Raw genomic sequence first — 22,686 nt, 5'->3', positions numbered from 1 at the left:
ATGATTCCTATAGACAGAATGGTCCAGACACAGTTCTTTTTGATTACCTACTTAGCTGTTGTATTTTCAATTATTTTCTAGAGTTATTTTTCTGTATCAACTGAAGAAGATGGCACATTTCTTACATTATAATAAGGTCCCATGGTCATGGATTATACAATTAATTAGAGCCAATTTGAAACTATTATGTGTGTGTGCACATATGTGTTCATGTGAGCCTGCATGCATGTGAGGAGTGTAAGCAGGCACGTGTATATATGGTATCTTCTAACCTATCGACAACCTTGATGAACATAAGAGTTTAGCTTTTCATCTGTGGAAAAGCTACAATAAGCTGCTGGGACCTCACATGTTAGAATGTCATTTAACATTTTCTAAACTATTAAACTCAAAGCCATCTGCTATGATCACACCAGAAACTTCAATATCCAAATTTTGTCTTGGTCTTCATATATTAGTCCTTGTGCCTGTGTCTCAAGATTTCTTGTGTTTCATTTTATTAATAGTTTGGCAAATATTTAACTTTTCTCCTATCCTGAGTCCGAAACCAATTGAGACATAGATAAGGGAGTTAACAAGTAGAAATCATATATCAGCTTTATAATAGGTGAAAACTGGATTGGAGATTGTAGTGTAGATATACTGCCATAATGGGCTTCTTAACACATCCCTGACTTAACCATCCAGGAAGTGGCACATTTAGATAATGGCAACTTAGCAACATGGGTTTCCTATAGGGTGAAGAACAGCCTAGAGTGTTCCATTCCTCTCTATTGGAGGGAAGATCTGAAAGAGAAACCCCAAACACGCTAAGTCAAGCAAACTCATTTCTTTTCTCAGATGCATTAATTAAGTCATCCCCTTCTTATGAGGGAATTGAGAGACATCAGGAAAACATAAAAGGGGGAATAATGTTCTCTCTTCTCCCCCTCAATCACCGATTTATAGTTATGTGTGATTTCTAATCATGGATAAGAGGTTCTTCCTCCCATGTAAGTCAATGAAAATAGTATTGGGAGTACATGGGAGAGAGTCCCCTATTCCACATGCCATAAGTACAAACCTCTAGCTCCCTTGTTATCATCTCCTCTGAGCAGATTCTTTACAGTTTCTGCACAGATTTCCATTCTCACCAAAGAATTTTCCCTAGGAAGAAATAATGTTGTAGTCTTTTACCTGGGGTATGTAATTCTCCCTACATCCTAAGAAGTTAGTATACTTTAATGGTGGTATATGAGGGTAAACTATATATTGGGTAGAATTTGTTTCAGTTTACCCTGAGATTTCAACTGGGTTTTTTTTCTAGGTGGGAGCTGCCTCTGTTGTCCATAGACTAGCACATTCTCAAGGATAAGGCCTCTGGGTCACCTAGATCTTTCACATTTCTAATTCCTTCATGGGTGGACTAGGAAGTCTCAGTAAACTGTCCAGAGATGGAGAACAGTGTGTGTGGGAGGGGTGTCTGCCTTGAAAAATGTGTCAATTGTCCTCTTTTCCCTTCTTGTCTTATTTCTTAATTCCCTCTTTCTTTTTCTCAGTGTGTCAAGCATAAAACCTCTGTCACCCTGCCCAGGGGAATAATTTATGTAAAACATTTCCATGGGGCTATAGTTAATTAACTGGCTTCACTTGATTTGGTTTGTCCTATTTTTGCCTGTGTTTTGTACACATAAAAATGTCCCCAGAATATCCAATCATGGATAGAGACTAGCTGTTTTTTGTCAGCATAATCATCATTTCACTCTGGCTAAACATAACTAAAACTGAAACTGAAATAATCTACAACTGCCTCTAAATTTTACCATTTAAGCTGGTGATAGGGAGATATTTATCAGTCCTCAGGGTAAAGGGATCCCAAATAAAGATACCCTCCACAACTCAAATCTCACTGTCCAAATATTTACTTTATATATTTGCAAAATTTTTTTACCCATAATTCATTCCTTGAACTGAAAACCTGCTATAATGAATACACTTGTGCACCAGCAAAATCATTTTAATTGGGCAAGACTCAGGGAGAGAAGATGTAAAACATGCTACGTCTCAGATATTCTCCCAAAAGAATCACAGCATGTGTGCTTGTATTGTTCAACAAGTTTGCATTATCGCTATCAGCTTTATTATTTTCCCCTGAGAATTCAGCCTTTAAGTTTCCCAGTGTCTGCCTCAGTAAAGTGGATGTGGATACCACCAACCTACAGTCTAAATTAGACAAGTGTTAATCTTATTTGAAGTAGGGGAATAAAAGGTTAGTTAGCATTTGAAATACTCTAATCAGGCATACACTCTAAACAAGTAGCTATTCAGCATTTGAAATAATCTAATCAGGAGTGTTCTCCAGAGGCACTTGCTACTAGCTCTCCCACTATCTGCATCTAGATCAGTACTAGTAGGTGTCCTAATGATAGCATACGGGATGTTGAACTGATTTTTCATTGGTGAAATGAGAGTGTTCAAGACATAGGGGTTGTTTAGAAATACTGCATAGGCATCTCTGACATACATAAAAAGAGACTAGGTGTTCAGTGAGCCAAGCAGCCTAGACCAGTGGTTCTTAACTAAAGGACAATTTTGCAAGTTGACAATGGCAACATTTTTGGTTATCTCAATTGGGAGGAGATGCTGCTACTGACATCTAGTAGGTAGATGTTAGGGATGTTGCTTAAAATGCTATGATGTACAGAACCTTCTTACCCCCATGCCACCCAAAAGAATTATCCAGCCCAAAATATTGGTGGTGTCAAGGTTGAGAAACCCTAGCACACTCTTCAGGGTTGTGCCCTAGGTCTAGGGTCCTATTTGTCTCCACATGCAGCCATTAACTGAGAGGATTTTATCTTCTACTTTTGACTAGATATTTAGCTGACACCTGCTGCAAAAATATTGCTACAATTCTCTCAAGTGAACCTTTCAAGGAAGGTGCTAGTTGGAGTTCATAAAAGGTCAGAGAACTGAGACAACTATTTCTGTGCCTGTTTGCTAGTATGTTTGCATGTGTTGCAGAATTCAATGAGGCTTACTCTCATTGGAATGAGATACATTGAGAGATTTTGAGTGCAAAGACCTATGGCTTTTATCTATCTCTCATTATTAGAGACTACTTATATTTGACAAAATAACCTAATTATTGTGTATAAATAATTTTGACTAGATAAGTTCCCAAAAGACAAGGTATAGCTTCAACCTTCTATCACACTGAGTACTCAGTATCTTAAGGAGGTATGGACATGCTTAAATATTTATGCATGTCTTCTATAGGTTATATCAAACACCTTATACATACAAGGCACTATTATAGCTCCTATGGAGATAATGGTGAACAAAACAGACATCGTGCTTTCCTGTGGATTATATTAGAAATATATCCGAGTTCCAATTGTGAACACAGCTGAGTTCTTTTGCCAGTAGCAAATTATTTCCAATGCAAATTAGTGGATGCAAAAAACTGTGAGAGTGGGGTTCACAGGCTATTGCCAATTTTACATAACAGATAAATTTTACCCTCAAAAAAAGGTTTTTCCTAAATGAAAATCTTTGCACATAAAATATCTGGGCTAATCACTCATAAATTAGAGAATCTGTAAGTATGGTTTATACATATCATTGCCACATGATATGAGACAATGAGAGACAACGAAAAAGGTACAAAATGAGAAAGAATATTTGGTAAAATCTCTTGGTTATTTTAAATTATAGGACCAACCTCTCTCCTTAACATGCAGAAGTAAGTCTTCTCTCCATTTGCTTCAATTTCACTTCTATAAATCACCATTATAGTATTTTTCTTTTATAATTAATTATTGAAGTATAGCTGATTTACAATATTGTGTGTTTCAGGTGTACAGCATGGTGATTCAGTATTTTTGCAGATTATATTACATTATAGGTTATTACAAGATAATGACTATAACTCCCTGTGCTATACAGTATATCCTTGTTGCTTATCTATTTTATAGATAGTAGTTTGTTAATCTCATACCCGTAATTTGTCCCTCCCCACTTCTATCTTCTCTTCAGTAACCACAGATATAGTAAACTTGGTTTTGCATTATACATTAATTTGTATTATTTTTTAGATTCCACATATGAGTGATATCATATAGTATTCATCTTTCTTAGTCTGACATATTTCACTAAGCATAATATTCTCTTTGTTAATAATCCATGCTGCTGAAAGTGGCAGTATTACATTCCTTTTCATGACTGAGTAATTTTCCATTGTATGTATACATTACATCTTCTTAAGCTGATCTTCTGTTGATAGGCACTTAGGTTGCTTCCGTATATTGGAATTATAAATAGTGCCACTATGAACAGTGGGGTGCATGTATCTTTCTGAATTAGTGTTTCGACGAAGCCCAAAGTCGTGGTCTCTCCCCCTGTTGTGCTCATCCCAGATCTAGTATAAAGTTTTGGCACAGAGTGGACGGGGTAAGAGCACTCACTCAGCTGCTGCTGGGGATTGTGGCACTGTGGATGCAGAAATTGAAGTGGCTGCACTACCATCAGAAGTCTGGGCTGCTTCTTGGTGCTGTTTGAGTAAGTACCAACAATGGCCACTGCTGCCCCACCTGGACTACACCCTGGGCCCCTGGGGTTACCTCTGGGTCCCTAAATCAAGTCTTTTCCCAGAAGCGGGCTGCCCTAGATCCAGTGCCCAGCTGTGGTGTGGAGTGAGTGGGGCCTGGGTGTTCACCCAAGCTCAGACTGAGGAGCCTAGTGAGGCAGCAGCTGCTAGGGTAGACCTCTCTCTGCCCTGTCTGGTGGCAAGCCAGCATCTGCGCACTCCTCACGAGTGGAGTGTAGGGCTCTCCAGTCTTTCTGTCTGTCCCAGTGGTTCTCCAGGCAGTCAAGGGGGCCTGTCTCCTCCCTGCTGGACCCAGGATTGAGATGCCTACTCTGTGGCTTCACCCCGCTCACTCTCCAGAGCAAATGTCCCCTGTGAGATCTTCCCTTTCCTCTTAGTTCCCTCCCAGGGGCACAGGTTCTCACCCAATGCTTTTCTTCCTATCTTTCCCAAATACATGGGAATCTTCCTTGTAGCCTTAGTTGTATAGGAGTTCTTTGCTCAGTTTGCGGTTAGTTTCCTGTAAAAATTGTTCCATATGTGGTTGTATTTTTGATGTGTTTGTGGGGGGAAGTGAGCTCCATGTCCTCTTACTCCACCATCTTGATCCCCCTCTCCTTAGTTTTTCACTATATCACATTTATGCACATTTCTGACTCCTCTGCTAGTTTGTCAACTGTTTCAAGGTGGTAATGGCACATTTCCAGTATTTACCAAAGAATCTGGTGCACAAGAGGGAGTTACGCCGATGAAACAGATGAATGAGTAAATTGACATCATCGCTTATGACTATATTCAGAAAGGATATACATATTATTTGTATTTATGATTTTCACATGTTGTTTAATGTTCACAAGAAATGAGTGAATTTTAGTTGTAGAAATTTTGAATGGAAAGAACAAATAGCCAATACCACGGTCAAGGTATCCACTTGAGAAAGGCTGGCTGATTATCAGCCAAGAGGACTCACAGGTGGTATTTATTATCTTGCTAAATATGTAATCCTAAATCTTGTGTAGTCACTCAGAGTGGATGTGCTAACCCGTGATATGATGGACTTCCATTACTCAGACTTGTGAGATTGAACAGAATAGAAATATTAATATACTAATAGTCATGAATGTTGGCATCAAAGTATTCTTAACCTCTAGGCACATCCACTTGGAATCAGAATCAGAGCACTGAGATTTAGATACAAAATTTTTAGTCTGATATATCCATCTCCCTGAAAGGAAGATAACTTCTCATGAGATTGTAGAACTCTAGGTACAATTGACTAAGATGCTTCCTCCCCTGGATAAAGCTTGGCTGGGCACAACCAGTTTTTGCTCCTTGAATTTTCATTTCTGATAATTTCATGAAGAACACTCTTATTTTTTCTAATCTTCCACCAATTTATGATGGACACATTTTTTTCCGTAAAGATATTATTATATTCTCTCAGATTATATTTTGTTTTTGGCCTGGGATCTGTTCACTCTTGCATTATTCACTGATCCAAAAATCTCAATGGAGACTGTCACATTGTAGCTTCTATAAATTACATTAACTGTAATTTCTTTCCTTTCTTCCCTCCTTCCCTCCCATCCATATTCCCTTCTTTACTCCATTCTTCTCTCTCCCTTCCTCCTTCCTTCCTTCATCTTTTCTTTCTTTTTCTTTATTTCTTATCCTTTCTTCTTTTTCTCTCTCAGAATCAGATCTAATCATGCTAAATTTTAAAATTATAATAATACAATTATGACAAAAATCATTAAAATTTATCATTTTAAATTATTACTTAACTTTTGTTAAATACCATTGAAAATTTAAATATTAGGAACAAAGAATTAAATTCCAATCCTCCTCTAGTAGGTTTTATAATCTTAATTATACATTCAAATATAACCACTTAGAGAGGATGAGATACTTTCTAAAACCTAGACAACAGATAATATGATAAAAGTGTCATATAGGTGTTCATTTTTAAGGACCTTGCAGTGATATTTAAATTTATTTCTGAAGAGAAAATTAGACAGAAATAATAAGAGCTTCAGGGGAAGGTTAGGTTTCCAGTACTTGAAAGGCCTTCTAAACATTCAGAATTCAAAATGTAAGACAAAGAATTTATAGGAATTTAAAACTCCAGGAAATTTTTTACCTATAAGAGAAAAATCAATTGACAAGAATTGCTTTGAAGTGTGCTAAGGGTCAAAGATAAAGGTCCCAGACCCACTTCTCTAGATGTAAAGATGACTTTTTATAGAGCTGGATGGAAAAGTTCATCTCTGCTTTATTTTGACCAGAGCTCTCTTTCTCCCTGTTTCATGCTGTAGTGAACAGATGATAAAGAGGATATGAATTCAAACTTATTTATGTGCAAATAGACATATTCTACAAAGCTTTGCTTTGAGTAAGGATAGTTAATAGCAAAGAAGTACTACCAATTTTTCATCCTTCAAATTCCAAACTGACTCAATCAAAATCACATTCTGTTAAAACGTAATTACTCCTTGACAAAAAAAAAAAAAATTCTCCCAATATGTTGAACATTCATTTGACTTTCTTGTTAGTGACTCAATATTACTCAAATTCACATCAAGTTGTTTTCTCTCTCATGCTAAATGTCTCCTTTAGTTGTGTGGTATACTGAATAAACATCACTTGTGTATTTAATATTTTAAATTCACACAAAGAACCAAATCCAGTGCTATGTAATGAATGTATTAGATACTTAATTTAAAAAATATGTCCTTATGATTCAGAACTTCCCAACTGAATTCTAGACAAATATAACAAGATACAACATCAACGCTTGGAGAGGGGAAGTCAGTAGACTTTTTCCAAACTTGCTTTTGATTTGCTTCTTTCTTAGTTTCATTTATAAATGGCAAATTAACTATATACTTGTTTTATTTTCTTAACTTATTTGAGTATTAACTGATTTAGTGTACAAAAACAAAATTTAATCTGAGAGAATATAATAATATCCTTATGGAAAAAAATGTGTCCATCATAAATTGGTGGAAGATTAGAAAAAATAGGAGTGTTCTTCATGAAATTATCAGAAATGAAAATTCAAGGAGCAAAAACTGGTTGGGTCCAGCCAAGCTTTATCCAGGGGAGGAAGCATCTTAGCCAATTGTACCATTTAATTATAACCACATAGAATATCTTTAGAGTTTAGAGTTACTTAGGTAACAGTGGGAAAATGTAGGCTAGTTTTAGTTTTCATTACAGAGATAATTTCTCATCCTTTCATAGACAGACCTGGAAGATTGATGGTTTCTATCTTTTACGTGGTGAAAGAGTGGAGAAACTGGAGAAGTCTGGGGCTAGCATAGCATTCAAGGACTGACTGACATCAGAAGAACAGTTATCTGAAGTTACAAAAGTCATGGCTCCTGTGTCAGAGTCATCATTTTGAAGAGCAAGAGCATAGCTCACCACTATCCTTAGAATAAAGTCAAAACTCTTTAATATGAAACATAGGACCTCACGTGACATGATCCTTGCTTATAGTTTTCAGTGCCCCAGTAATGCTGACCTGCTTTCTCACCTACAGGCTTTTGCTTAATTGTCCTCTTTGCCTGGAATACTCTGTCCCTTTTAAATTTTTCACTGGGCCAATTTCCACTCACCTTTTTGTTGTCAGCTTAAGTGCCCCTTCCTTTATGAAAGCCTTGATGCCCCAAACTGGGTTAGGTGTCTTTCACTATGCTCTAGTAGCACTTTGTTTTTACCTCTATGGTAATATTTTATATACTAAATTGTAATTGATAGTTTTCCTGTCCACATTGATAACTAGACTTCAGGACAGGAGAGGGCAAGCACTGTATCTTTCCTACTTTTTTACTCTAGTGCTTGATACACAGCATGCATCTGATAGACATTTACTGAATGAATTGATGCATAAATAAACAAATGTTAGTATAAACCAGTGGTTTTCAAATGAGGCACTTGATCTTGCTTACCAGGGGACATGTGGCAATTTCTGAAAACATTTTAATTAAGATTTGGGAAAGGTGGTGCTATATCACCTAGTGTAGGTAGAGGCCAAATATATGCTGCTAAAAATCTTACAGTGCACACAAAGTGTTATCTGGTCCAAAATATCAATAGTGTCAGGACTGAGGAACTCTGAGGTAAATAACACTACATTTATTGTTACAGGTAACACAACAGTTTCCTCAGAAGTAAGTAGTAAAAGAAAAGTGGGTAGCAAAAGTAAATAACTGGCATGTTTGGAAGCCATTCAAACTGAGGTACAAGGAGAGTTGCTTAGAACCAAGGTCATGGAGAGCAATAGGAACCAACCTTCATGTGTTAGTGGTGCCACGAGTAGAGAAGTTCAAAAGCTTCAGGATTATATGTGCTAACACGTTTGTTACTCTTTTCTTATCCCTTCTAGTTACTGTTCTTTTGTGTTGCCTTAATTTCCCCCTATTGCCCATTAAATATTTATCACTCAACTTTGACGTTAAAAAATACTGTCTTTGAGCATTTCAGATTGTATACTGGGCAGGATAACTGAAAATGAATTCCCCATGATTTGTAGGAAAAAGCTGAGGGAGACAGAATCTGAAGTGCTTCCCATACAGGAATAGAGAAAACACTGTCTTTCTGGCCCATCTTCTTAGAAACAGGGATACATTCTGTTATACATTCTATATTACATCTTTCGTTGATTGCATTTTGTCTATAGTTAAACATGGTAAAACCATTTTTCTACATATACATCTGAGATGTATCTAAATTTAAGTCAAACTGGGCTTTAAAATTAAATTCAGTATAAAATTAAATTCAGTTTATCAATTAGTAAACAAAAAGTTCGCAAGAAGTTTGGAGTATTACATAAGGGCAGATGACATTTAGTTTGCTTTGTAACTTATGGTCTATCATTCTGATTAATAATCAGATTTACTGTATTTATGGAAATGAAGGGAAAATTACTTCTGCTTCCAACAAATGTACAAAGATGAAAAATATTTTGCTTCTCTGAATAATCAACACAGATATTGCCCTCCTTGTTAACTTCATGTTATTATCTATTTTACCACAAGAAAAGCAAAGTCATGTGAGTGGAGGTCAAAAGATATAAGATCAAGAAAATGGACTGAGGATGCCTTAAAGAAAGTTGTATACTATCAGTTAACTGGGAGTTCAGAATTGCTCCGTGAATCAGGAAATAAAAAATGTCCAAACCTAGATGGTTTCTAAGTCAAATCTGTGACTTGACTCATACATATGACCACTTTCTGTACAGTTTCACAGGCAAATTTTAATAGAAAATCTCTAAGATTAAAAACATGGAAGAATAAAAATTAAACAGGGAAGAGATTCCCCAAATACATTTAATAAAAATAGTATTCCGTTAAGTTTTAAATGAGATGTCCTAAGGGCCATGCTGATATCATGAAACTAGTTTTCATCAGTATCTGTAGCTTGATGAGATTCCGGGAAGATACCAATACTTTCCAGGTGATTTTCACCAGATATTAAAGAATAAATGGAATTTATATGAGAATTAGGGTTGAAATGCAGTTTGTACCACCCCACATCCACCTCTTATCCTTCTACTGATATTAGAAGAATGATATGTTCCTCTACTTAGATATAAAAGTTTTAGAATCTGTTTTTTTTCAGTTTTTCAAAAAATTAAGAAGTTGAAGAACACTCTTATTTGCTTATATCAGGCTTTTTGTTTGATTTTGTTTTGTGTGTGTGTGTGTATGTGCGCTTGTAGAATCAGCTCAAAAACAAAGCTTTTCTATAACCTTTCACAGTGGATTAAACATGTTAATGTGTAGTTAATGATTGGGCTTGGTTTTCCTCCTGTGCTCAAGACAGTTTGAAGCATTTGTTCTCATGGGTGAAGAGAGAAGAGAGCCAATTACCTGGTACAGCCAGGCAGATGCTCCAGTCAGGCTCCTTGCTAAGGGGTGAGCTCCAACTACAAATGATGACAGGAGGCTGGCAAAGAGACTCCCATCACTCTAGGAAGGCAGGGAGGTGGTGAGGGCAGAGTTCCAACTGGAAGAGTCTTTGTCTCTGCCCTGGTACCTCCTGCCAATGCCCTTTTAGATGGTAAGCACTGCATCACTGCACAGCTGTCTAAGGCCCTAGGTGGCCTAAGAAGGTGATAAAGCCACCATTGACTTCACTTACATTTTTTCAAATACAACTCATACAACCCCCTGGTCAAGGGAGTATGATTATCTTCTTTTTTAAAGAAAAGGAAGAAATTTGCCCAAAGTCACACATAAAATCAGTGGTGGAGCTACAATTCAATCTGAAGTCTCTCTAAACCCAACACTGCTGTTCTCTCTCTACAATTCCTTGTGACTCCTTGCAAGTTCTCCAGAGCTGCCTTTCTAACTAAAAGAGGAAGTAGCATTGGTTATCTTTCCAAATCAGATCACACAGAATCTTTGTTTTCTTTTCTTTTAATCGAAGTATAATTGATTTACAATGTTGTGTTAGTTTCTGGTGTACAGCAAAGTGATTCAGTTATATACGTGTGTGTATATATGTATATATTCCATATATATATATATATACACACACACACACACTTTTTCAAATTCTTTCCCCCATTATAGGTTATTACAAGATGTTGAATACAGTACCCTGTGCTATAGAGTAGGTCCTTGTTGTTCACCCATTTTATATATAGTAGTGTGTATCTGTTAATCCCAAGATGTTGAATACAGTTCCCTGTGCTATAAAGTAGGTCCTTGTTGTTCATCCATTTTATATATAGTAGTGTGTATCTGTTAATCCCAAGATGTTGAATACAGTTCCCTGTGCTATAAAGTAGGTCCTTGTTGTTCATCCATTTTATATATAGTAGTGTGTATCTGTTAATCCCAAGATGTTGAATACAGTTCCCTGTGATATAAAGTAGGTCACTGTTATTTATCCATTTTATATATAGTAGTGTGTATCTGTTAATCCAAAACTTCTAATTTATCCCTCCCTGGCTTCCCCTTTTGGTAACCATAAGTTTGCTTTCTATTTCTGAGTTTTTTTTTCTGTTTCATAAATAAATTTGTATTTTTTTTTTAGATTCCATGTATAAGTAATATCATGTGATTCTTATCTTTCTCTGTCTGACTTATTTCACAGAATATGGTACTATCTAGGTCCATCCATGTTGCTGCAAAGTATAGTATTTCATTCTTTTTTTTATGGCTGAGTAATATTCAATTGTGTATATATACCACACATTTTTTTATCCATTCATCTGTTGACACTTGGGTTGCTTCCATGTCTTGGCTATTGTAAATAGTACTGATATAAACATTGGGGTGCATGTATCTTTTTGAATAGAGCTTTTGTCTCTTCTGGATATATGCCCAGGAGTGGAATTGCTGGATCATATAGTAACACTATTTTTTTTTTTTTAAGGAAACTCCGTTGTTTTCCATACTGGCTACACCAATTTATATTACCACCAACGATGTAGGAGAGCTCCGTTTTCTTCATACCCTTGCCAGCATTTATTATTTGTAGATTTTTTGATGATGGCCATTCTGACTGGTGTGAGGTGATACCTCATTGTAGTTTTGACTTGTATTTCTCAAATAATATTAATATTGAGCATCTTTTCATGTGCCTGTTGGTTATCTGTATGTCTTCTTTGGAAAAACGTCTATTTAGGTCTTCTGCCTATTTTTTGGTTGGGTTGTTTGTTTTTTTGATATTAAGCTGTAGGAGCTGTTGGTATATTTTGGAAATTAATCCCTCATCAGTTACATCATTTGCAAATATTTTCTACCATTCTGTAGGTTGTCTTTTTGTTTTGTTTATGGTTTCCTTTGCTGTACAAAGGGTTTTAAGTTTAATTAGGTCCCATTTGTTTATTTTTGGTTTTGTTTCTATTACTCTAGGAGATGGATCCAAAAAGTATTGCTGCAATTTATGTCTAAGAGTGTTCTACTTATGTTTTCCTCTAAGAGTTTTACAGTATCCAGTCTTAACATTTAGGTCTTTAATCCATTTTGAGTTTATTTTTGTATATAGTATTAGAGAACATTCTTTAATATCTACAAATCAATCAATGTGACACACCATAGTAACAAATTAAATAATAAAACCATGTGATCATCTCAATAGATGAAGAAAAAGCTTTTAATAAAATTTAACAATTTATGATAAAAACTCTCCAGAAAGCGGGTATAGAGGAAACATACATCAACATAATAGAGGCCATATATGACAAATCCATAGCTAGCATCATACTCAACAGTGAAAAGCTGAAAGCATTACCTCTAAGACTAGAAACAAGACAAGGGTGTCCACTCTCACCACTTTTATTCAGCATAGTTTTGGAGGTCATAGTCACAGCAATCCAAGAAGAAAAAGAAATAAAAGGAATCCAAATTGGAAAAGAAGAAGTAAAACTCACTGTCTGCAGATGACATGATAATATACATAGAGAATTCTAAAGATGCCACCAGAAAACTAGTAGAGCTTATCAGTGAATTTGGTAAAGTTGCAGGATAAAAAATTAATACACAGAAATCTATTGCATTTCTATACACTAACAATGAAATATCAGAAAGAAATCAAGGAAATAACCATTTACCATTGCATCAAAAAGAATAAATACCTATGAATAAACCCACCTAAGGAAGTAAAAGATCTGTACCCCCAAATCTATAAGACACTGATGAAAGAAGTTGAATACAGCAAAAAACAGCAGGAAAGATATACCATGTTCTTGGATTGGAAGAGTCAGTGTTATTAAATGACCATACTACCCAAGGCAATCTGCAGATTCAATGTAATCCCTACTAAATTATCAATGGCATTTTTCACAGAATGTTTAGAACACAAAATTTTAAAATTTGTATGGAAACACAGAAGACCCTAAATAGCTAAAACAATCTTGAGAAAGAAGAATGGAGCTGGAGGAATCATGCTCCCTGACTTCAGACCATACTACAAAGCTACACTAATCAAAACAGTATGGTACTGGCACAAAAACAGACACATAGATCAATGGAACACGACAGAAAGCCCAGAAATAAACCCATGTACTTATGGTCAATTAATCTGCAACAAAGGGAGTAAGAATATACAATGGAAAAGAAGCAGTTTCTTCAGTAAGTTGTGCCAGGGAAACTGGAAGATACATGTTAAAGAATGAAATTACAAGCTTTGCTTTCTAGTCTTGTAATCAAAGGTCAAAGAATTTAATAATATTCTAAAATCTCTTAATTGGAATCTTGACCCAATTTTATTGTCAACTTTGAATAATCTCAATTTTGACTTTTTCTCTGCAAAAAGTTTATCACCACAATCTACTACCTCAGACAGAAATTCTGTGAAAAACTTAATGGTTGATTTTTAAATTTCTGCCATGAAACATCACATAATGAAGGCAAAAAGCCATCACTGATTGGAAACATAGCATAGCAGGAATATTTCAATAGCTTTTGATGTCATTAATCTCAAAAAAAAATCTCACTGGACAAAGCCAAACAAGTAAGGAAGGCTTTTCCTCAAGAATACTGCAACAGGGGAGAGAGACTGAACTCAACTTCACTGAACAAAGGGCTATAGAATTTTTAAGAGCTGGCATGAGGGGAATCATGGACCACCTGTATCTTCTAATTGGCCTAACCCAAAGAAAAAGTAAACTTTCTCACCTCTTTATGACAGAAGGAAGTTTTATTTCTTGGAGCAAGATACCCACTGAGGGTAGCCTCTAATCCTCCTACAGACTCTGGGAGATAGGGGTACTATCTTCCTTGGTAAATATGTTTCAACATGTTGACTGTCAGGTCTTTGAGAAAGACATTCCCTAGATTGAAAAATTAATAAGAGGCTACTAAGGTGATTTGTATACATTTCAAAGAGAACAGAGAAAGAATTTGTGATTGTAAGTTTTGTAAAGCAGATGATCTAAGAAAAGTTACTATAGTTAGGAATGAACCTATCTAAAGCTGAGGGGAACACTGATATTGTCTTGGTCATTAGTAATAAGGCTTTACTGAAGCCTAGAATTAGCACTGCACTTGTTTCATTATTCCTATGAGTATTTGGGAGCTGGCATTATTTATCTTCCAAAGATCTATGGGATCTGAATAATCATATTGTTTTAAGGTCTGCAGATTAAAAGAATCCCCAGATACTTGGGATAAACAGTCAACCAGATCTCCATGATATCTTTATAATAACTCAATCTAAGTGGCCAATTTGCATATATTATTCTGATGATTTCTTCAATTATTAAATTTCTTTGAGTATAAAGATTTTTCTGTACTTCAATTCTTATTAAATGTGTGATAGCTGAATCATATAATATTAGCTGCTGAAGGAACAGCTTCCCTAATTAAAAACAAAACCCAGAACCTCCATGGATTTTGCTACTGAAAGGAGATCATCTTGGAAGAGGAGGGCAGATGAACAAGCAGCTGCTTCTTTGTTCTCCTGAATTTATCTTTATCTTGGGGCTCTCTTATTCCAGTCACTTTCATTACCATCAAGCCATTCTCCAGGGCTACTCTGCTGTTTCTTTAAAGGTCTGATTCAAGCACAAAAGGGAAACTCATCTTTTAGTTATCTTTATTACAATTACTACAGCATGGAGTTTCCAAATATTAAGCAAACACAAAACCATAACAATAAAGACACAAGCACAGAAAGATGTATGAAGCATAAAAACAATTTGGCTTACAGCGTGTAGGTTTCTGATCCTATAGTAACTAGCTCTTTTCCCCAGTCTCATAGGCTCAGTCCGTTACCCTAGTAATAAGTCTCTCACAACTGGGTCTCTCCCTCCAATCTCATCTCAAGCTCTCTTGCATGCATTCTGTGATATAGACCCTAGCTCCACTAGGGCATTCTCTTCCCTATACACATCTGAGCTTTTATACTTCTGCATCATTGTGCCAGCTATTCCCCTGGCCAAGAATGGCACTTTCACATCTCTTTTGTCCATATAGTCTTACTCATTCTTCACAGCCCACTCATTTATCACTTCTTAGTGTTCCAGATTCCTGCAAAATTAACTGCTTTCCTGTTTCTGTATTATTTTTAATGTTATCTTAACATTTCACTTTACTGTGTTATTTAGTTCTGTATCTATCCCCTTTGTTAGGTCTGAGTTCCTTGGAGGCAGGAACTGTGTCTTAATGACCAACTACATCTAGCATAGTCACAACCATGTCATTAGACACTCAATAGCTTTTTGTTAAATTACACTGATTAGTGTTTATGTCTCTTTAGAGAGAACAGCCACATTTTCATGCCAACTGACACAACTTTTAAGATTCCTGCCTAGTTTCCTGCTTTATATTTCCAACTCTGGAAAAGTCCATCTAACTGGACATTTTGACCCTTGCCACCTTTGCATTTAAGATGAGGAAAGCCTATAAAGTGATGTCTTGGGGTATGGGTTGCAGGTTAGAGTGGAAGGGGCAGTCAGGTAATTTTTCTTACTTTAATAGTAGACTAGGGTTACTCTTAAAATTCTACCACATAACAAAACTCTTTGTTCACTGTGGTGCATAATTCAATTACTACTTTCAGTAAAAAGAAAAAAAAATGCTGAAGGTGTTCACACATAACAGAATTATTGTACAAAGTCTCTTCAACTGCAGAACATGTTTTCTTAGCTAGTACTGCCCACCTTCTGAACCTACAGAACCCTCCTGAATGCCGACTGAGTCTGTAGACTCTGTCCTTAGGAAAAGAGAGTTTCCATGAGGTCATTTGAGGATTTTATCCCATTCTGTCCTTTTCTGAGTCTACTCTGTAAGAATTAAACCTATGAGAATACTCTAACAATCCTTATTTTTTCTTTACCAGGTATTTCTCAGGGAGGATAGTATAGTCTTTGCTCACTGAATTTGTGTAACACCTATGAAAACAAATATTTTTCTCAAGGACTAAAATTTGCTTTGGTATAATTAAAACCAGCTAGTGGGTACAGCTTTAAGCAACTAAGTTTTCTCTAGTCATTTTTTTTTTTTATTGTCGTAAGACTCAATTTGTGAAGGAAATTATGACTACTTGTGTGGTTATTTTACTGGACACTGTCTAATATTGTAACCAAAAACTGAAAGCAGTAGGACTGGAATAACATACTGGGAAAATAAGATTGACAAGATACAGAAAAGATGTACTTAATTTTACAACTGGAGGATGATTTTTTCAAGGCATATAATTTACATGGAACAATGAGGAAAAAAAAGACAAGTTTAAATATTCTGTGAATAAGTTCAGTGAATATTTAATTACTGCAAAAAAGAAAAACACTGAAACAAGACTAAGGCTCTTGTTAAGCAGGTGTTAGGCAAAGAATGTTTATAAAGGCTGTTAAAAAGAATTTCCCCCTTTTTTTTAAGATCTCTTGGCTTTTAGTAAGGCCCCTTTATTAAAAACCTTACTATACATTATTCCTAATAGTTACAATGGCACTAAATGCATTGAAAGTGGGTTGGTTGAGAGCATAGTCTATCATTAAGATTAGAGTAAAATCTTTTCTTTGATCTTGCTACGGGCTAAATTGTATCCCCCCAAGTTCATATATTAAAGTCCGAAACCCCAGTATCTCTGCATGTGATTGTATTTGAAGATAGGGTCTTTGAAGAGGTAATTAAGTTAAAATGAAGTCACTGATGTGGGCCCTAATCCAAATCATTGGTATCCTTATAAAATGAGGAAATCTGGACACAGATAGGCATAGAGGGAAGACCATATGAAGACACAGAGAGAGGATGGCTATCTACAAGCCAAGGAGAAGGCCTAATAAAATCAATCCTATCAACACATTGATCTTGGATTTCTAGCCTCCAGAACTGTGAGAAAATAAATTCCATTGTTTAAGCCACCCACCCAGTCTGGGATACTTTGTCATGGTAGCCCTAGGAAATTAGTCTAATCCTTGAGACTAGAATTCAGTAGCTTCTGAATGATGAATCTTGCTTTGACTTTGTGATAGGAAAAAGAGTTTATTAATTATTTTTATGCCATCATTTATTGTTAATAATCAAAAGAGTAGTTACATATAGTTTGTTCTGCAGATGTCATTAGCCTAAATAGACTGGAAACAGTTTGGGTATTTATCTGGATTGCCAGACAATTTTTCATTACTTGGTCTTCTCATGGAATTAATGTTCCATGTTCCCTCTATGTTCATTCTAGTCCCACAGTCATCATCCTTTTGTTCAAATCATACTAGTTTATATTGATTTATTATTATAATTTATATGAAAGTAATTTAGATTTAAAAACTCATTTCTCCTTTTCTGAACATACCATGTGCTTGCTTCCAGGTTTGAAGGAAAACAGTCATCTTCCTCTTCTCAAACTCGCTCTCTTTTCAGACTAATGCCAATGATGACAGTCAAAGTGCTTATATGTATTCATAGCCCTTGGCTGATCTCCAAGCTGCTACAGATCATACCACTTGGGGGAGAATAAAAAATATTTGTGATCCTTTGCAGAAGAAATCTTCGTTAGCTAATTTTTAGAAGTTTGTGTCCCAGCTTCACTATGGGCTACTGGAAGGCAAAAATTGAATCCTATAGCAAAGCATCGAACTCGTTTATTGAGAACTTATTATGGGCCTGGCACTATTCTAAGGGAATTATTTGTTACTTTATAGGTGAGCAGATGAAGGCCTCAAGAGAGGTTAAGTAATGAATCAATACTCCACAGCAAGTGAGTGTCAGATAGGATTTGAATCCAAGCAGTCCAACTGCAGGGCTTCGGGTCAGCTCCATTCAGTAGTTCTGCCTTCCTACAGAGATGGCTAACCAATAATCACATTTCTTAAATTCATGGTAGAAAGTTTATTTTGGAATACGTTAGGCTTATTCTTTCCCTCTCTTACTCAAGTTAGAGTTAAGTGTCCATGACCTTTAAAAACTGTTTTCAAGTTATCTATTTCACTCAAAGTAAAAAAATTTTTCCCTTTTGTGTGATTAGATGACTAAGTGTCTTTTGGGAAAGGAAAGGGTATTCAATTGCCTAGAATTTGATTTTAGAAATTATATTTTTTGAGGTCTGACCAGAACTTCACATTTTTTTCTTTACTAGATTAAAAAACTACAAAGTGGTACTTAGCTGTTGCAACAAAAATCGCTGTGAAATTCAAAGACATGGATCATATCTCCTTCAACTTCTCCTCCAGTCCTAAAGTAACTAGTATACATCCCACTGTCACCCTTCCACACCCCATTCTGAGCTCCTGATAGGGTAAATATATATACATTTCTACAACTTATTATTTTTAATTGAGCAAAAGCATCATCTTCTCAAGTTCATATATATAAGATTTATTTTTAAAATAACACTATAATTTTCCATTGTATAAATGCACTGATTCAATCATTCTATTAGTGATGGGCATTAGAATAGTTTGCAGGCCCCCTGCTCCCTTTGTTGTTAAATGATAAGCTTATGAAAAGTGAGTTTGTTGATCAAAGTACATGCAGATTTAAAAACAGATGTTGCCAGACTACATTACCCAAATTTACTACCCTTTATAATGTAGACTTTCCTTTCTGAAATTATATAATATTGCCTTTTATATATGTTGGAAGCTTTTATGTCTTTATTGCAATGTTTTGCTTCTCTTATATCCAGAATAAAATTCATAAGAAACTCAGATGATGTGCTGAAAAGATATATAAATCTAAAGGAGGATCCTTTAATTTTTTCCAGTTTCCTTCCAGAGTAGAAAGGAGTTTACAAGAAATAGATTCAAGTTATGCTTTGTTATGAGGGTTCCATTTTAGGTTGGCTAATGACCTTGGGTTCCTTCTACATTAAAATTCATGGTTCAGAAAATAAGGGGTGGGGGGAAGCATTCTTTATGGTGTCTGTGCAAAGTTACTTTTAATTTTAACTAAATTCTTCCTCACTCTTATTTACTGAGAAGGCTGTACACCCAACTGTCTTTAGCAATTCTATAAACCGTTGACTGAAATTTTAGAGACCATCTCATACAATGGAACTGTTGCCACATTCAAACATTCCCTGACTATCATAATGTTTGAACCCTTCAACTCTTGTCTTAGTTACTCTGTGACAGTCTGTCAGAAGGTGTGTGTGACTATTTCTCTTTCCCCAATTCTAAGCACTTCCCATGTCAACCAAAGATAGATAATATACAAGACATTTGGCTGTCCAAGCTCTGCCATCTGGGGAAGAGTTTCTCTTAATCAATTTAATCAGAATCTATGTTTGTAGAACTGACAAATCTGTACATTCAAGATGGAACAGAAAGTTTATTCTAATTAATTCTTAATTTTGTAACAATATAAATATTTAAATAAGTACTGCTGCATGGTTTAGCAGAAAGATATAACTGAACTGGAAACTCAGTTTCACCTTGTAGTAGTTGTGTGAACTTGGCCACGTTAATTATATTCTCTAAGCTTTAGTTTCTTCAGGTATAAAACTGGGTTATCATACCAATCTCTCAGAGTGATATAAAAATGAATCAGATTAGCAACAACAACAAATGGATAAATTAAAAACATCAAAATTTAAAACTTCAGTGCATCAACTGGCATAATCAATAGTGTGAAAAAGCAACTCATAGGACAGGAAAAAATATTTACAAATAATATATCTGATAAGAGATTAATATCTATAATAAAAAAAACTTCCTACAACTCAAAATAATAAAACAAACACCCCAGTTCAAAAAAATGGGCAAAGGACTTTAATACACATTTCTCCAAAAAAGGTACACAATGGCCAATAAGCACATGAAAAGATGCTGAATACCACTAATTATCAGAGAAATGCAAATCAAAACCACAAAACCACTGATACAAACTCATACCCATTAGGATGGCTACTATCACAAAACCCAGAAAATAGCAAGTGTTGAGAAAGTATGGAGAAACTGAACCCCTATGCACTGTTGGTGGGAATGTAAAATGGTGCACACACTATGGGAAACAGTATGGTAGTTCCTCAGAAAAACTAAGTTAGTAATACCATATGATTCAGCAATTAAAATTCTGAGTATACACTCAAAAGATTTGAAAGCAGGAACTTGAAGGGAAATTAGTATACCCATGTTCATACAAGCATTATTCACAATGGCCAAAAGGTGGAAGTAACATGTGCATCCATCAATGGATGAATGGATAAATCAAATTTGGTATATACATACAATGGAAAATTATTCAGCCTTTTAAAAAGGAAGAGGATTTTGACACTTGCTACAACATGGATAAATCTTTTTTTAATTTAAAAAAATTTTTTTAAACTTTTTTTATTGAGTTATAGTCATTTTACAATGTTGTGTCAAATTTCAGTGTACAGCACAATTTTTCAGTTATACATGAACATACATATATTCATTGTCACATTCTCTTTCGCTGTGAGCCATCCTGTATATATTTCCCTGTGCTACACAGTACAATCTTGTTTATCTATTCTACATTTTGAAATCCCAGTCTGTCCCTTCCCACCCCCTATCCCCCAGGCAACCACAAGTTTGTATTCTATGTCTATGAGTCTATTTCTGTTTTGTATTTCTGTTTTTTTTTTTTTTTTTTTTTTAGATTCTGCATATGAGCTATCTCATATGGTATTTTTCTTTCTCTTTCTGGCTGACTTCACTTAGAATGACATTCTCCAGGAGCATCCATGTTGCTGTAAATGGCATTATGTTGTCAGTTTTTATGGCTGAATAGTATTCCATAGTATAAATATACCATATCTTCTTTATCTAGTCATCTGTTGATGAATATTTAGGCTGTTTTAATGTCTTGGCTATTGTAAATAGTGCTGCTATGAACATTGGGGTGCAGGTGTCACAAAATGGATAAATCTTGAGGACATTTTCCTATGTGAAATGAACTGGTCACAAAAAGAGAAATGCTGTAATGATTCCACTTACATGAGAACCTATAGTAGTCAAATTCCGAGAGACAGAAAGTAGAATGGTGATTGCCATCTCTCGATGGACATTTAAGTTGCTTCTATGTCTTGACTATTGTATATAGTGCTGCTATGAACACTGGGGTGCATGTATCTTTTCAAGTTAGAGTTCCCTCTGGATACATGCCCAGGAGTGGGATTGCTGAATCATACGGTTAAGTCTATTTTTAGTTTTTTGAGGAATCTCTGTTATACTGTTTTCCATAATGGCTGCACCAAACTACATTCCCACCAACAGGGTAGGAGGGTTTCCTTTTCTCCACGCCCTCTCCAGCATTTATCATGTGTGCACTTTTTAATGATGTCCATTCTGACTGGTGTGAGGTGATACCTCATTGTAGTTTTGATTTGCATTTCTCTGATAATTAGGAATACTGAACATTTTTTCATGTGCCTATTGGCCGTTTGTACGTCTTCATTGGAGAATTGCTTGTTTAGGTCTTCTGCCCATTTTTGGATACGGTTGTTTGCTTTTTTGTTATTAAGTTGTATAAGCTGTTTACATATTCTGGAAATTAAGCCCTTGTCAGTCTCATCTTTTGCAAATACTTTCTCCCATTCTGTAGGTTGTCATTTTGTTTTGCTTATGGTTTCCTTTGCTGTACAAAAGCTTGTAAGTTTAAAAAATTGTAAGTTTAATCAGGTCCAATTTGTTTATTTTTGCTTTTATTTCTATTGTCTGGGTAGACTGCCCTAGGAGAACATTGCTGAGATTTATGTTAGAGAATGTTTTGCCTATGTTTTCTTCTAGGAGGTTTATAGTGCCTTGTGTTTACTATCTGAATTTTGAGTTAAGTCTGGGACAGTTGGACAAAACAGAAATAGAAACTAAGTTGGCCACTGAAGAATGACTAGAATGTCAATAAGAATGATCTGGGAAGGGAGGAAGACTTTTTAGGAAAGTTTCCTGAACCGAGATATAGAAATGGAAAGGTGGCTTTATTCAAATGACAATAGACATACATATGGCTGAGAGTGTTAGTTACCTGTTCTAACATATATTCTCCTGCTTTCCCTCAATTGCGGAACCTGAATTTTATTTCAGAGCAATCATGCCACCAGATAAAAAACTGTTTTTCCATCTTCACTTTGAAACCAACTTCAGCTAAGTATTAAGTTTTGGCAGTGAAATGTAAGCACAAGTGTTGTATCACTGCACGCTCCTTAAAGAGAAGGAGCGTGTCCTCCTTCTCTCCTTCTACCACCCTGCTGCGTGGAAG

Source organism: Camelus bactrianus, chromosome 5, assembly GCF_048773025.1.
Source record: "Camelus bactrianus isolate YW-2024 breed Bactrian camel chromosome 5, ASM4877302v1, whole genome shotgun sequence".
Classification (NCBI taxonomy): Eukaryota; Metazoa; Chordata; class Mammalia; order Artiodactyla; family Camelidae; genus Camelus; species Camelus bactrianus.
Note: the sequence above shows the minus strand (reverse complement) of the source record.